At 36.6% G+C, this 14,214-nt stretch overlaps 1 non-coding gene across 1 annotated transcript; it reads left to right on the forward strand.

Annotated features, from left to right (window-relative positions):
* Positions 1–1,343: 1,343 nt before the first annotated feature.
* On the forward strand, positions 1,344–1,447 carry LOC121499245. The gene has a single exon (XR_005990071.1). It is a non-coding gene; the product is annotated as a U6 spliceosomal RNA (small nuclear RNA).
* The last annotated feature ends 12,767 nt before the right edge of the window (positions 1,448–14,214 follow it).

Raw genomic sequence — 14,214 nt, forward strand, 5'->3', positions numbered from 1 at the left:
GATGAATAATCTAAGTATGAGGGGTAATTTATCCTATCAGAATTAAAATAGAGTACAAATGCAGAGCGGTGAGATGGAAAGAATATGGGCTTTTTTTTAAAAAAAAGATTTTATTTATTTATTCATGAGAGACACAGAGAGAGAGAGAGGCAGAGACACAGGCAGAGGGAAGAGAACCAGGCTCCATGCAGGGACCCCGATGTGGGACTCGGTCCCAGGACTCTGGGGTTAATGCCCTGACCTGAAGGCTGATGCTCAACCACTGAGGCACCCAGGTGTCCTGTATTAGTGGTTTCTGAAGAAGATTCTCGGGAAGTGCCATAAGCACTTCTGCTTACATCTTATTGGCTAGATAAGCCAATTCTAACTGCAAGGGAGGCTGAGGCTGGGAAATGTGTCTAGCTAAATTTGGTATTCTATCACTGTGTAAGAAGGGGAGAATGGATTTGGTGGGACAGCTAACAGTCTCAGCCACAGGTGGATAATCCCTACTGATATTTTCAAATTGGGGTAAAATGCTCATAACATAAAATTTACCATCTTAACCATTTTTAAAAAAGATTTTATTTATTTGGGGGAGGGGGACAAGCAGACTCCCTACTGAGCAAGGAGCCTAATTCAAGGCTTGATCCCAAGGCCCTGAGATCATGGACCTGAGCCGAAATCAAGAGTCAGATGCTTAACTGACTGAGGCACCCGGATGCTCCCATCTTAGCCATTTTTAAATGTACAATTGAGTGGTATTAAATACATTCACAATGTCATACAACCATCAATCCCTATTGATTTTTGAATGAATCTTCAAACATATTTACTTATTTTTTAATAAATGAAGTCATTCTGATTGTTTATCAACTGCTTTGTCTTCCACTTAATTCTCTAAGAGATCTTTCCATGTCAGTAAGTGTAGAACCACTTAATTCTTAACAGCTTTATTTCTGCCATAATATAGCCTTTACTTGACCTTTTCATTTAGGTTATTTCCAATTTTCTTCCTAATTTAAACAATGTGATAATGGAACCCTGTACATCTGTATTTGAATATATGTGTAACTATTTTTGTTGGAAAGATTCTTAGAAATGGGATTGCTTGTTCAAAGTATATAGGCATTTTTATTTTACAAGATACTATAAAATTATCCTCCAACAAGTCTTTAATAATTTTATATTTCCAAATAAGTATATGCAAATATCTTTTTGAGAGCAGTTTTTTGACAGTAATATGCCAAAAGCCTTAAACTGCTCATGCTTCTTGTCCCATTAATTTTGTTTGTGGACATCATCTCAGAAAATAGTACTAAAACATAAAACAAATTCTATACAAATATGTACATTGTAACATCGTGCTTGCTTTGGCAGCACATATACTAAAGTTGGAATGATACAGAGATTAGCATGGCCCCTGTGCAACGGTGACATGCAAATTCATGAAGCGCTCCGTATTTTATTTATTTATTTATTTATTTATTTATTTATTTATTTATGTATTTATTTATGATAGAGAGAGAGAGAGAGAGAGAGGCAGAGACACAGGCAGAGGGAGAAGCAGGCTCCATGCAGGGAGCCTGATGTGGGACTCGAATCCGGGACTCCAGGATCGCGCCCTGGGCCAAAGGCAGGCGCTAAACCGCTGAGCCACCCAGGGATCCCCCGTATTTTTTTTTAAATGTGCTTTGTAACATTATATATAATTGTGAAAAACAGGATACAACCTAAATTTTTAAAATGGAGCATTTAAATTATTGTAAAGGCCTGTGTAGCAATTATAATGATAATTGCAAAGACTGTTGAATAACATGGGAAAATGCTTATGGCATAATGTTGCTTGAAAATGGCAAGATTTAATTTAAAGCTTAATCAAAATGTTCAAAAAAATTGTGTTTTGGATGTATGCCTATTGGGATGCTACGTGGCTCAGTGATTGTCTGCCTTCAGCCCAGTGAGTGACCCCTGCAGGGAGCAGGGAGCTTGCTTGTCCCTCTGCCTCTTTCTCTGTGTCTCTCATATATAAATAGAAAAATAGAAATAAATAGAAAATATTTTTAAAAAGAAAAAAAGGATATATACCTATTGATAGTACTTTTAAAAAACCTACCTTAATACTGTTTATTACCCACTCTTTCTTGAATGAAGATTATATCTTTCTAAGTAAAATATATTTGATAATAACACTTAGGAAAGTGTTCTGTACCTGTTGATACAGAACAGGTAGGTACTCTGATGACTATCCCTGAAGCATTTTATTAAAAGGAGCCAATGAAAAATACAGCATAACAAACATCTTGGGATCATCCTGGCTTTATGCACACATATACTTCTCATCCTAAACAAAATAGTGAAGGAAGGAAAATCAGTGTTTGTTTTCCACCTCTTGCACTACCTTCCCTTTAATTCCCAGATTGTATATTCTGGTTTCCATTCCCCAAGAATCTTGCTCTCTGATCACTGCTACTGTGTTAACAAGTAATAGCACCCAGAAGTATTTACATTTTATAAGATCTGACACGTAAAAATAAGAAAATTTATGTAAAGCCTTTAGCATAAAGAAAGTGTTCAGTCTGTGTTGATGATGACGGTGGTGATGTACTGACCATGGAAAGGTCTTTAATAATAAAATGGGTCTTTGTGGGAAGTGATTATCTTCCATTATGACACTATCAAAAATATTTAGAGCATGCCTGAAATCTTTCTCCTTAAAGAAAAAAAGCTATGATATATCCATATTCTGTGATAATACCAGAGCAAACTGTAACCATAACAATACTCCAATCTTTCTTAAATCTATTTATATTTTCAACCTATATGATTGTATGGATTAGTGAATTCCTGTCATAAAACAGTGGCACTTTCTTTTAGTACTATTAACATTGCCTCTTAGAGCTTGAAAAAGCATCCTCTCTTGTTAAATTCTTAAATCTGTGGAGTAAATTTAAATGAAACATCCATATATTTGATGCTTGCCATGGCTTTATACATTAAAACATATGAGGCTGTTTATTTCCTTCTAGGCACTATGCCTAGAATTTGGTGCCCTCAGGTGAGTGGTTGAACTTGGACATGGCTGCATGCCAAAAGCTAGGCTTCCTCCAGCTGTGGACAACTAAAGCTTACAACCTAAACTTTTCCACAACTGTATTTTTCCTGCAAAAATAATCACTCCACAAACTTAGAGTTGATATTAGCTAGCTACTAATTACCAGTCCTTAAATTTTAAGGAAAGATGAAATTCTACAGAAGTTTTTAAAATATGCCTAATCTTAATGCCATTGAGTGTCTTCTTGAGTACACTTCAATGGTGTGGCAGTCGAATCTAATTCTGTTTCTATTTTAGTGCTTCACTAATTCTTTTCCTGGAGTCCAGAAGCATTTGGAACTTGTATACATTTCCAAATCTGATTCCAGCTCTCTTTGTTTACATATTTCCTCTTATAGACCAAGTCTTTGGGTCTTACCTTTCCCACCCAAAGAAGCTTATCAAGATATTTCCTTAAACAAAAGTAGTGATTGTTTTCATTCTACTTCACTAAGTTCTGTATTAGGCTTTGCAGCATAGTTTCCAGCTTGTCTTTCATTGGCTTCCTGAAGTCACCTATAGGTGAAAACACCTATGCATGTTTTAATCTTACACTTTTGATAAAGTGAAGTTGCTCTCAAGGTCCATCATATACTCTCTCTACTGCTCTCCTCCCTTTCCCCTTTTCCTTCTCTCTTCCTTCCCTTTTCTTTCCCAAATGGTTGACTTATAAACACTACTGTTGCTTTATCTGCATTTCCCTGATTATTGGTAGGGTTGAGCATCTTTTCATGTTTACTAACTATTTGAATTTCTTCTATGATTTTATAAGTTTAGATGTTTTACCCATTTGTCTGTTTAGATTGTCTTACCCTAATCAGTTTCTTTGTATATCATTGTATTCTAGATATTAATTATTCATCTAATATGTATGAAGATACTTCTGTTTCATTCCATTAAGTATCTACTCACCTGGAATATTATCTTTCTTCTTATGAATATTTTCAATTCTTATGTAGTCAAATCTTCAAGCTTCAAGAGGCAAATCTTTCTGCTTTCTGAGTTTTGCATTTTTCTTATCAGATCTTCTAGCTTGTGATTATAAAAATATTCTCTTCTTTAAATTTACATTTTACATGGTTACCATACAGTGCAATATTAGTTTCTGGAGTAGAATTTGGTGATTTATCACTTACATACCACACCCAGTGCTAATCACAAGTGCCCTCTTTAATACCTATCACCCAGCTAGGGCATCCCCACCCATCTTCCTCTATCGCCCCTCAGTTTCATTAAGTTAAGATGGGTGGCATCCCCACCCATCTTCCTCTATCGCCCCTCAATTTCATCATTAAGAGTCTCTATGGTTTGTTTCCCTCTCTCTTTCTCCCCTTTCCATATGTTCATCTGTTTTCCTTCTTAAATGCCACAAATAAGTGGTATTTGTCTTTCTCTGGCTGACTTATTTCACTTAGCATAATGCCCTCTAGTTCCATCTACGTCATTGTAAATGGCAAGATTTCATTATTTTTGATGGCTGAGTAATATTTCATTGTATCTATAAATATATACCACATCTTCTTTATCCATTCATCAGTTGATGGACATATGGGGTCTCTCCATAGTTTGGCTATTGTTGACAATGCTCCTATAAGCAGCACGTACACTTCTGAATCAGTGTTTTTGTATCCTTTGGGTAAATACCTATTAGTGCAATTGCTGGGCCACAGAGTAGATAGAGTAGTTTTTGAGGAAACTCTATACTGTTTTCCCGAGTGGCTGCACCAGTTTGTATTCTCACCAATAGTGCAAGAGGGTTCCCTTTCTCTGCATCCTTGCTAACACCGACCTGTTATTTCTTGTGTTGTTAATTAAAATATTAAAATATTTTCTTATGTGCTCTTCTAAAATATGTTTTGGAGGTCTTAAATGTGTTTTAAAATGTTTTTAAAATAAACTTTAAGTCTTAGAATAATTTTAGATTTACAAAGAAGTTGTTAAAGTAGTATAGAGTTCTCATATACCCCGAACCCAATCTCCTTGTTATTAACATCTTACATTAGCTTGGTACATTTGTCACAATTAATGAGCCAATATTGATGTCATTATTAATTGACAGATTTCCTTAAGTTTTTACTTAATATCCTTTTTCTGTTATAGGACTCCCAACATATTTAGGATACCTCATTACACTTATGTCTTTATGTCACCTTAGCCTCGCCTGACCTATGACATTTTCTCAGACTTTGTTTTTGATGATTATCTTAATAGTTTTGAGGAATATTGGTCAGACATTTTGTAGAATATCTCTCAGTTGGGATTTGTCTGATGTTTTTCTCATAATGAGACTGGGTCTTGTGGTTTTGGAAGAAAGACCACGGAGGTAAAGTGTCTTTCACATCACATCAGATCAAGGATACATACAAGAAATATGACTTATCACTCTTGATGTTGACCTTGATCACCTGGCTGAGGTTCTATTTTTCTACTGAAAAGTAACTTGTTTCTCCGCGCTTTACACACTATATTCTTTGGAAGGAAGCCACTATTTATAGTTCATGGTTAAGGTGTAAGGAATTCTGCTCTACTTCACGTTTGTCTATTTTTAATGATTTAGATGTCTAATGCATCAGGTATTCTGATATATTATCATAGTGGACATTGAGCTATTTCTTTCTTCCCTCTTTTGTGCAATAGGCATTTCTTTCATTTGGGGCATCATAATAAGAATTGATACCACTCCTATCTCTAAGAGAGGGTCCTGCTATTTAAGGCTAAACAGGGAATTTGTGTCCAGCTTTCCATGATTTAGTAAGATAAGCCAATCATTTGTTCAAGCACAAGCCAAATTATTGCATGTTAAGGAATGGTCAACCTGACAGCTTGAGCCAATGTGACAAGAATGTTGTTGCAGAAGCATTCTGGGCAAGGATATTTCTCCTTCTTTGATGGAGATAGTGTTCCTCTTTAAAAAGATAGTGCTTTTTCTCCTTTTGGGCAGGCTGGTGTACAGATTTGAGGCTAGGAACTTTGGCAGCTACTTAGCCTTAGAATGAAGCTAACATTTCAGAAGTCAAAACCAAGAGATGGAAAAAGAAATTGAAAAACAAATAAACAAAACCCCTGTGTCTTTCTTTTCTTTTTTTTCCCCTGTGTCTTTCATGTCAGTATTGAACCACTAAATCAAGCAATCCTACAGTCTGCTCTAGAAGACCCAGTTAAATAACCCTTTGTTAGCGAAGTTTGGGTTGAGTCTTCAATGGGTAGCAATATAAAGAAGCCTGATACAGAGGTCTATAAACAGAGAAGTAATGATGTGTATGCATGTATGTATGTATGTATGTATGTATTTATTTATTTATTTTTTCCTTTCAAATAGTCAATTGTCTAAATGCAGTTTATTGAGCAGCTCATTCTTTTCCCTGTGATGTAAAATGTCATCTTATCATAAACAACATATCCACATAAAAATGGCTCTGTACTGGGCTCATGAATCATTATACACATTAATTTATCTACATGCGAATTAATACCACACTGTTTTAATCACTACTATGTTTTTGAGGTATAACTGACATATTAGTTTCAGGTATACAACATAAAGATTCAATATTGGTATATATTGTGAAATGATCACTGCAATAGATCTAGTTTATCTGTCACACACATAAGTACAAAATATTTTTTCTTGTGATGAGAACTTTTAAGATTTTTTCTCAGTAACTTCCAAATATGCAATTTAGTATGTTAGCTATAGTCAGCATGTTCTACTGTACATCCCCATGATTTATTTTATAACTGAAAGTCTATATATTTTGGCCCCCTTTCCCCAACCCCCACCTCTGGCAACCACCTATCTGTTCTCTATATCTTTGAGGTTGGTTTTTGTTTTGTTTTGTTTTGGATTCCACATGTAAGTGAAGTCATACAGTATGGTATTTTTCTTCCTCTGTCTGACTTATTTCATTTAGCATAATGCTGTCAAGTTTCATTCATGTTGTTGAAAATGGTGAGTTTTCATTTTTTTTTTATGGTTGAATAGTATTCTATTGTCTTTACACCACATTTTCTTTATCCATTCATCCATTGTGGTCACTTGGGTTTTTCCATATCTTGGCTATTATAAATAATGTTGCAATGAAAATGAGGGTGCATGTATCTTTTCGAGTATTTTCATGTTCTTTGGTTAAATATGCAGAAGTAGAATTGCCAGATTGTAAGGCAGTTCTATTTGTAATATTTTAAGAAACTTCTATGCAATTGTCATAGTAGCTGCACAAATTTACCTTTTCACCAATGGTATAGTCAAGATACTTCTTTTCTTTTTGATACTAGCCATGTTAACGAATGTGAAGTGATATATCATTGTGGTTTTGATTTGCATTTTACTAATGATTGTTTAATGATGTTGAACATCTTTACCAAAATTTTATCATGTGTTTTGCCATCTGGCAGACAAATCTCTTTCCATTGTTCTTTCTTTCAGAAACTTATGGGCACTTTTCATGTAATTTCTCTTCTATTCAAGCTTGATGGTATGTTTTTTAAATCCTATTTAAAATTCTTTTGAGACTTCTAAAAAATTGGGATTACTTTAAATTTACAGGTTAAATCTAGAGGTGACTAGCCCTGGTCAACACCTCTTGAGAGACTGAGCTGGAGGGCCCTACTAAACTGCACCCAAATTCCTGACTTCTAGAAACCAAGACTAATAAATGTGTGTTGTTTTAAGTTGATATCTTGAGGGGCAATTTTTATGCAGCAAAAGATAACTAATACAGATAAAAATCGATGTTATGTTTATTTATATTTTCAATGCTCTTACTCTTGACTTACTTTTTAAAAATAATTTCAGTGTGCTAGGCATAAGCCTATGGTGTCTAGAAGCTTCTCCATTATTCTCCTTTTCCTTCATTTGTACCTAAATATAAAGTGGTAATCTAATAGTCCTTTGTCAATGGTGACTTGTTAATAAGGTGCCCTTAAGATAACTTTTTGTAATGCCTTTGATTATTTGTCTCAAAAGAAATTTTAGAAACCACAGTCATCTTACCCTCTTTCTCAATGAAGACTGAAATTGAAATCATAGTTTAAATGCTTGAAGGAAATTAACCATGTAAAGGTTTTCCATGGATAATTTTTGTAAAGTAATCACTTCATTAAGCAAAAAATTACCTTTTGTAAAGTAATCACTCCCTTTGGAAAAGAGTCCAAAGAAAGGAGCATGGGAAGCTTACAATAGGAAAACCTCATAGTTTCAGGATAGAGATCATACCTCATTGTCTGTGCCTGTCAACTTAATAAAAAAATGTTGATTGAAAGAATGTTTGATAGGAACAAAAATATCAACGTTTGAGGATTCACTATCTTTCTCTCTCTTGCTTCCTCTGCCCTTTTAAGGAAGAATCCTTCATTTCTTGTCTCCTAGGACTATGTTGTGCTGACAAAAATAAGTAAAGCTAAAAGAGCTCTACAGAATCAAAAAGAAGGCGGTCAGATTATTCTCAGTAGGAAAAGGCCTGAAGTAACAGCAAAGGGAGGTCAATTGTGGGAGAGGGGGAGAGGAAGTGTAAGCTTGCCAAGGGGGGACAGGGGAGGGAAGGGGGTTGTAGGAGTTTGATGAGGGAGGGAGAAGCAAATTGGATGGTTGTCATGAAAACGTGAGAAAGCGAGAAAGATGGGTAAAGATTTTTAGGGAATTGTGTTGTGTGAATATGACATATATTTCTTTCCTCAGCATTTACATGGGATTGTTAGTAAAAATCTCTATTGTTCCAAGTTTTCTGATGTTGGATTTGAATTTGATTTGATTGTTTGATGGCTCAATTTTATTACAGTTTCTCTATAAAATACCTATCTCCCCTTTTCTATCCTGTTGTCCTAGGTCTTATTGTCCAGTTTCCCAACAGCATTAACTGCTCTCACCATTACATGTCTTGGGGTATTCTTATTTTCTTAGCTTTCCTGGCCAGGAAGTAAGCACATCTTCCTTCTGCTTAGCTCAATCAAGACCAAGTTAGAAATTATTCAGACTATAGGCATGTATGGAAAAAAATTGAAAAAACAAAAATATAAAAAGAGAAACTATGAAGACATGGAACCGATTTATTTCTAGAGCTTAAGTTTCTTATATTAATGTAACAAAGGCCAGCCATAGAAAAGCTTTAAATGATGGTGTTTGCCAGTTTCTTAGCATTGGTTTTCTTTTTTTCCTTGGATCTGTCTTTAGGTTAGTGTCTTAACCAATCATTGTTGTGAAGATTTGAGATATCTTCAGCTTGTTCTGGAACTTATCTTTGTATATAACAGAAACTTCTTTCTTTTTCCTTAAAAGTGATGCTATAATGAGGGTGATTTTGAATAATGGAAGGCATTTTTATTTGGCTGAGCTCTAGACCATATTAATTTGAACTACAGCACTTTTCTGAATGACAGAATTTATTGGTAGTTTACTATGTAAGGCTTAAATCATTTTATTCTCATATGAATATATATTTATATTTTTGAGTAAACTGTATCGTTAGACAGCAATGATCATATTTTCTATATCTCTTCCCCCATAGGTCCTAGTTACTGCGTTTACATATAGTTACTATAAATCAGTGACTCTCAAAGTGTGATCTGGGTACTTCTGGGGGTACTAAAGACTATTTTGGGGAGTTCACAAAATCAAAACTATTTAAAAAACAATACTACAATGTTAACTGCCCTTCTCATTTTATTCTTTCATGAGTGTATGGTAGAATTTTCCAGATGCTACATAACATGTGATGATGTCATTCCTCTGATGACTAAAGGATTGTGTACTTGTGTACCCTTGTGCTTCTTTAAAAATTTCTAAGTTTTAATTTCTTAATATAGGTAGATGTAAATCACATAAACAAAGGTTTTGTTTTGAGGTTGTCCATAGTTTGTAAGACTGTAAAGTGGTCCCAAGACCAAAAAGTTTGAGAGCTGCTGGTGTAGATAATTATGTATTAAACTGAAAATAGAAGCAATCTGATTTTTATCATTCCTTTCCCTGAGTTTACAACTGGGCCTGAAATTCTTTGCTATTATTCTCTGTATGGGTCAAAGTCCAGTCTGATACAGAAACCACAAAAGACAGAAGCCACATAGTTATTTGAATGAAGAAAGTTTAATACAAAAAAATTATTAACTATAATAGGGGATTGGAGTAACAGGGGATTGGCTAGTAACAGGTAAAGAAAACTCTAAAGAAAATAGGAATAGCAGAAATCAGGATTACTCCCCGTGGAGCTAAGACAAAGCACCCAAAAAGAGGTCCGCAGGGGTTGTGATATAGATTTTGTGGGAGAAGACACAATTACATCTCACTGAATAGCAGAGAAATTGCTGTGGTGCCACACTAGTGGAACTTGCTGGACATCTGCCTTCTGGAACTTTCCAGAAATCCTTCTCTTAGGTCTCTGGGGAAAACTATCCATAGTGAGGTTTCTCACTGAGATACTCTGCCCCAAAACTGCTCAAGGAAGAAATAAGTTGTGGTGGGGAGAGAGACTGTTGACCACTGAGTGCTGTTGCTGCCTTGCATTGAAGCAGCCAACTACTGGAGAAGCATTGCATCTTGCAGGATCCAGATAAGCAGTCCCCACTGCTGGAGTCTTCCAGTGGAAAACATACCAATCAGGGAGGAAAACTCTTTTGCAATGTCTCTCCATGGATCTTTAGTGACAAAGTTTAACAATTATTCTATCTGATAAAGATTAAGATTTAAAGAACTTAGCTCCATTTTAACAAAGCAGGCAACGAGGGATGAATTTGGAACTGAGAGGAAATAAGATGACAAATGGTACACCTAACGTTCACTTAATATGTAGTTTATCAATTACCTATCTTTCTTAAAATTCCTGATGTTTTTGTTGCATGGGGCTATTGCCTATTACAATTTTTTTAAATGTTTTTTTTTTCTTTTTTTTTAATTTTTATTTATTTATGATAGTCACACACAGAGAGAGAGAGAGAGGCAGAGACACAGGCAGAGGGAGAAGCAGGCTCCATGCACTGGGAGCCCAACGTGGGATTCGATCCTGGGTCTCCAGGATCGCGCCCTGGGCCAAAGGCAGGCGCTAAACCGCTGCGCCACCCAGGGATCCCGCCTATTACAATTGTTCCATTTTTTCCCTCAATAATAGAATCCCAGTTTTGTTCTTCTCTCATGCTTCTCCTTGTCATAAGCTTCAGGGAACTTCAATTCCAATCTTAGCTACAAACCCAGTTCCATGGGGTGAATCACCGTTGGTCTAAACAGGTTTTCGTGGTCCCATTTCCTTTGATAGCAATGACACAATTCTGGCCAATAGGATATGAAGTGAAATCTGCAAAGAGGCTGCTAGAATGTTTTTTCCCACCGTTCTGAAAAGTGTATTCAGAAAGAAATAACCCTCTTCTGCTGCTAAGCATTGCCATGTCTTCTTGTGATGCTTAGAGCTTTGGCAGCCATCATTTGAGGAGGAAACAAGTAAATGAAAGACTTAATCAAACCTAGAAACATCTACCTCTAGGCTTGTTTTAAAACTCATTTAAAGATGTTTCTTGTAGTTAACTGATATGCCAGACTTTTGAGATGACATATGCAAAAGAGATACTGTCCTTACTCCCAAGAGGCTTACAGTTTGGTAGAGAAACAAGTGAAATAAAAGTTTAAGGTTGCTATGATAAGGGGATCCCTGGGTACCTCAGAGGTTTAGTGCCTGCCTCTGGCCCAGGGCATGATCTGGAGTCCTGGGATCAAGTTCTCACATCGGGCTCCCTGCATGGAGCCTACTTCTCCCTTTGCTTGTGTCACTGCCTCTCTCTCTCTCTCTCTCTCTCTCTCTCTCTCTGTGTGTCTCTCATGAATAAATAAATAAAATCTTTAAAAAAACAAGATTGCTATGATAGAATAGTAGTTGAATTCAACTGCAACATGCTAGTTCCAGCTCACTATAAAATTGGGTTAGGAAAGAGAAATATGGGACGCCTGGGTGGCTCAGCGGTTGAGTGTTTGCCTTTGGCTGAGGGTGTGATCCTGGACTCACAGGATCAAGTCCCATATTGGGCTCCCTGCATGGAGCCTGCTTCTCCCTCTGCCTATGTCTCTGCCTCTCTCTCTGTCTCTGTGTGTGTCTCTCATGAATAAATAAATAAAATCCTTAAAAAAAGAGAGAGAGAGAAAAATATTTTTTTAAATTTTTATTTATTTATGATAGTCACAGAGAGATAGAGAGAGGCAGAGACACAGGCAGAGGGAGAAGCAGGCTCCATGCACCGGGAGCCCGACGTGGGATTCGATCCCGGGTCTCCAGGATCGGGCCCTGGGCCAAAGGCAGGCGCCAAACCGCTGCGCCACCCAGGGATCCCAAGAGAGAAAAATATTATCAAGGGAAATGTTTTGTTAAGTTGCCTCTTGAAAGGAAATACTTCCAAGTTTTCCTGCAAATAAAAAGTTACATAATGTAATACATTTGATCAGAGCTTTCTCTCAGCCCCAAACTCTTCCCAGTAATAGTAGAAAAGATTCAGTGTTAATTAGTATTATTTTTCAAATACACATAAAAATGATAAAATAAAGTAACATAAATGCAATTTCAATAAAAAGCAGCAACAAGTATAACAAGAAAAAAATCTTTACGTTAGTATTTTTCTACTTATAAAACATCGTGGTGTATGCATTCAGCGACACAAATGTAGTCTTGTTATTCCAATTTGAGTTCAAATTGCAGATTTCTCTTACAATTCTCTGAGAACACCCAGTTGAGAACTCTGGTGAGCCATTTGCTAGTTTAATTAAAGTGTGCACTAAAAAAAAAAAAATAAAGTGTACATTCCAGTTGGAATTGTTGGATGCAGAATCAGACTACTTTACTTTCATGGTTAACTGAAGCTGAGTGACCCTTATATACATCTCAAATTTTCCTACAGTTTTCAATTGTTCACAAAGGCTGCTGCCTTTATTTGCAGGTTGAATGATAATTCCAATGCTCTCCTTCTGGGAATCTTCAGATTGGCTTTTCATAGACAAAACAGAGACTTGAGGAGTCTTTTTGCTTTGTTTTGTTTTCTACAAAAGTAATTCAGGAGAAAACCTTTTTTGATTTAGTAATACAACACAGCAGGCATATTCGCCTCCAGGCCTTATCACTTACTATTTCCTTGGCCTCACATTTCTCTTCCCTTCACTATCTGCAAGGTGCTCCCCTGACTTCCTCAGCCTCCCTCTTGCTGACTCCTTCCCTGCTGCCCATTTCTAAATTTCATGCCTTCTCCTCCACGGTGTATCCCCCTTTTCCTATTTTACTTTTATTCCTTTTTTTTTTTTTAAAGATTCATTCATTCATTCATTCATTCATTCATTCATTCATTCATGAAAGACACAGAGAGAGAGAGAGGCCGAGACATAGGCAAAGGGAGAAGCAGGCTCCATGCAGGGAGCCCGACATGGGCCTGGATCCCAGCACTCCAGGATCACACTCTGGGCCCAAGGCAGACACTCAACTGCTGAGCCACTCAGGCATCCCTTACTTTTCTTCGTTATCAGTTTTCAATACCTAATCTTATTAATTAGGTGCTTATTTATTTTATTATGTTTCCCCAACCAGACTAGCAGGGCACTCACTACCTGTAGGCCCAAAGGGATGAGGGGAAGAAATGAAAGCTGGGCTCCAGGTGACCTCACTGGAAGGGAATCAGGAGAATACGTAGCCTTACTTTCTCCCTCAGATGATCTCTTGCTGGGTCTTCCTATTGTAAGCCAAAGAGTTGAGAGCTCCATAATGTCAGCCATATAGGTCAACCCTTAGGGCACAGGGCAGATGGGAAAGAATGGAGAATGAATCTGGGCGGCTAAGGAAGTTATCCAACCTTACTATATCCGAGGTACTTGCTATGCAAGGGATAGAGAAGGTAAACATAGTCTAATTCTCAGTAGACTCATGGCTGGAATGATAGTCAAACAGAACTTTAATTTAGTACAACCAGCACAGCGTGTTATGGGCATATAGATGAGAGGCATCTCTTTCATAACTTAAATGTCAGAGATAGTGGGGGTGGTGGTGCTGGTGGTTTGACTGGGAAAGTCTTTCTGGAGATTAAGATTCATAGCATAATTCAGAGTCCATTTTAAAGTATGACAATTTGATCCCATTTTAAAATATGACAATTTTTAAAGAAGAGTAAATGCTGTTCTCTGAAATATTTTT

The sequence above is a fragment of the Vulpes lagopus genome, chromosome 9, assembly GCF_018345385.1.
Source record: "Vulpes lagopus strain Blue_001 chromosome 9, ASM1834538v1, whole genome shotgun sequence".
NCBI lineage: Eukaryota > Metazoa > Chordata > Mammalia > Carnivora > Canidae > Vulpes > Vulpes lagopus.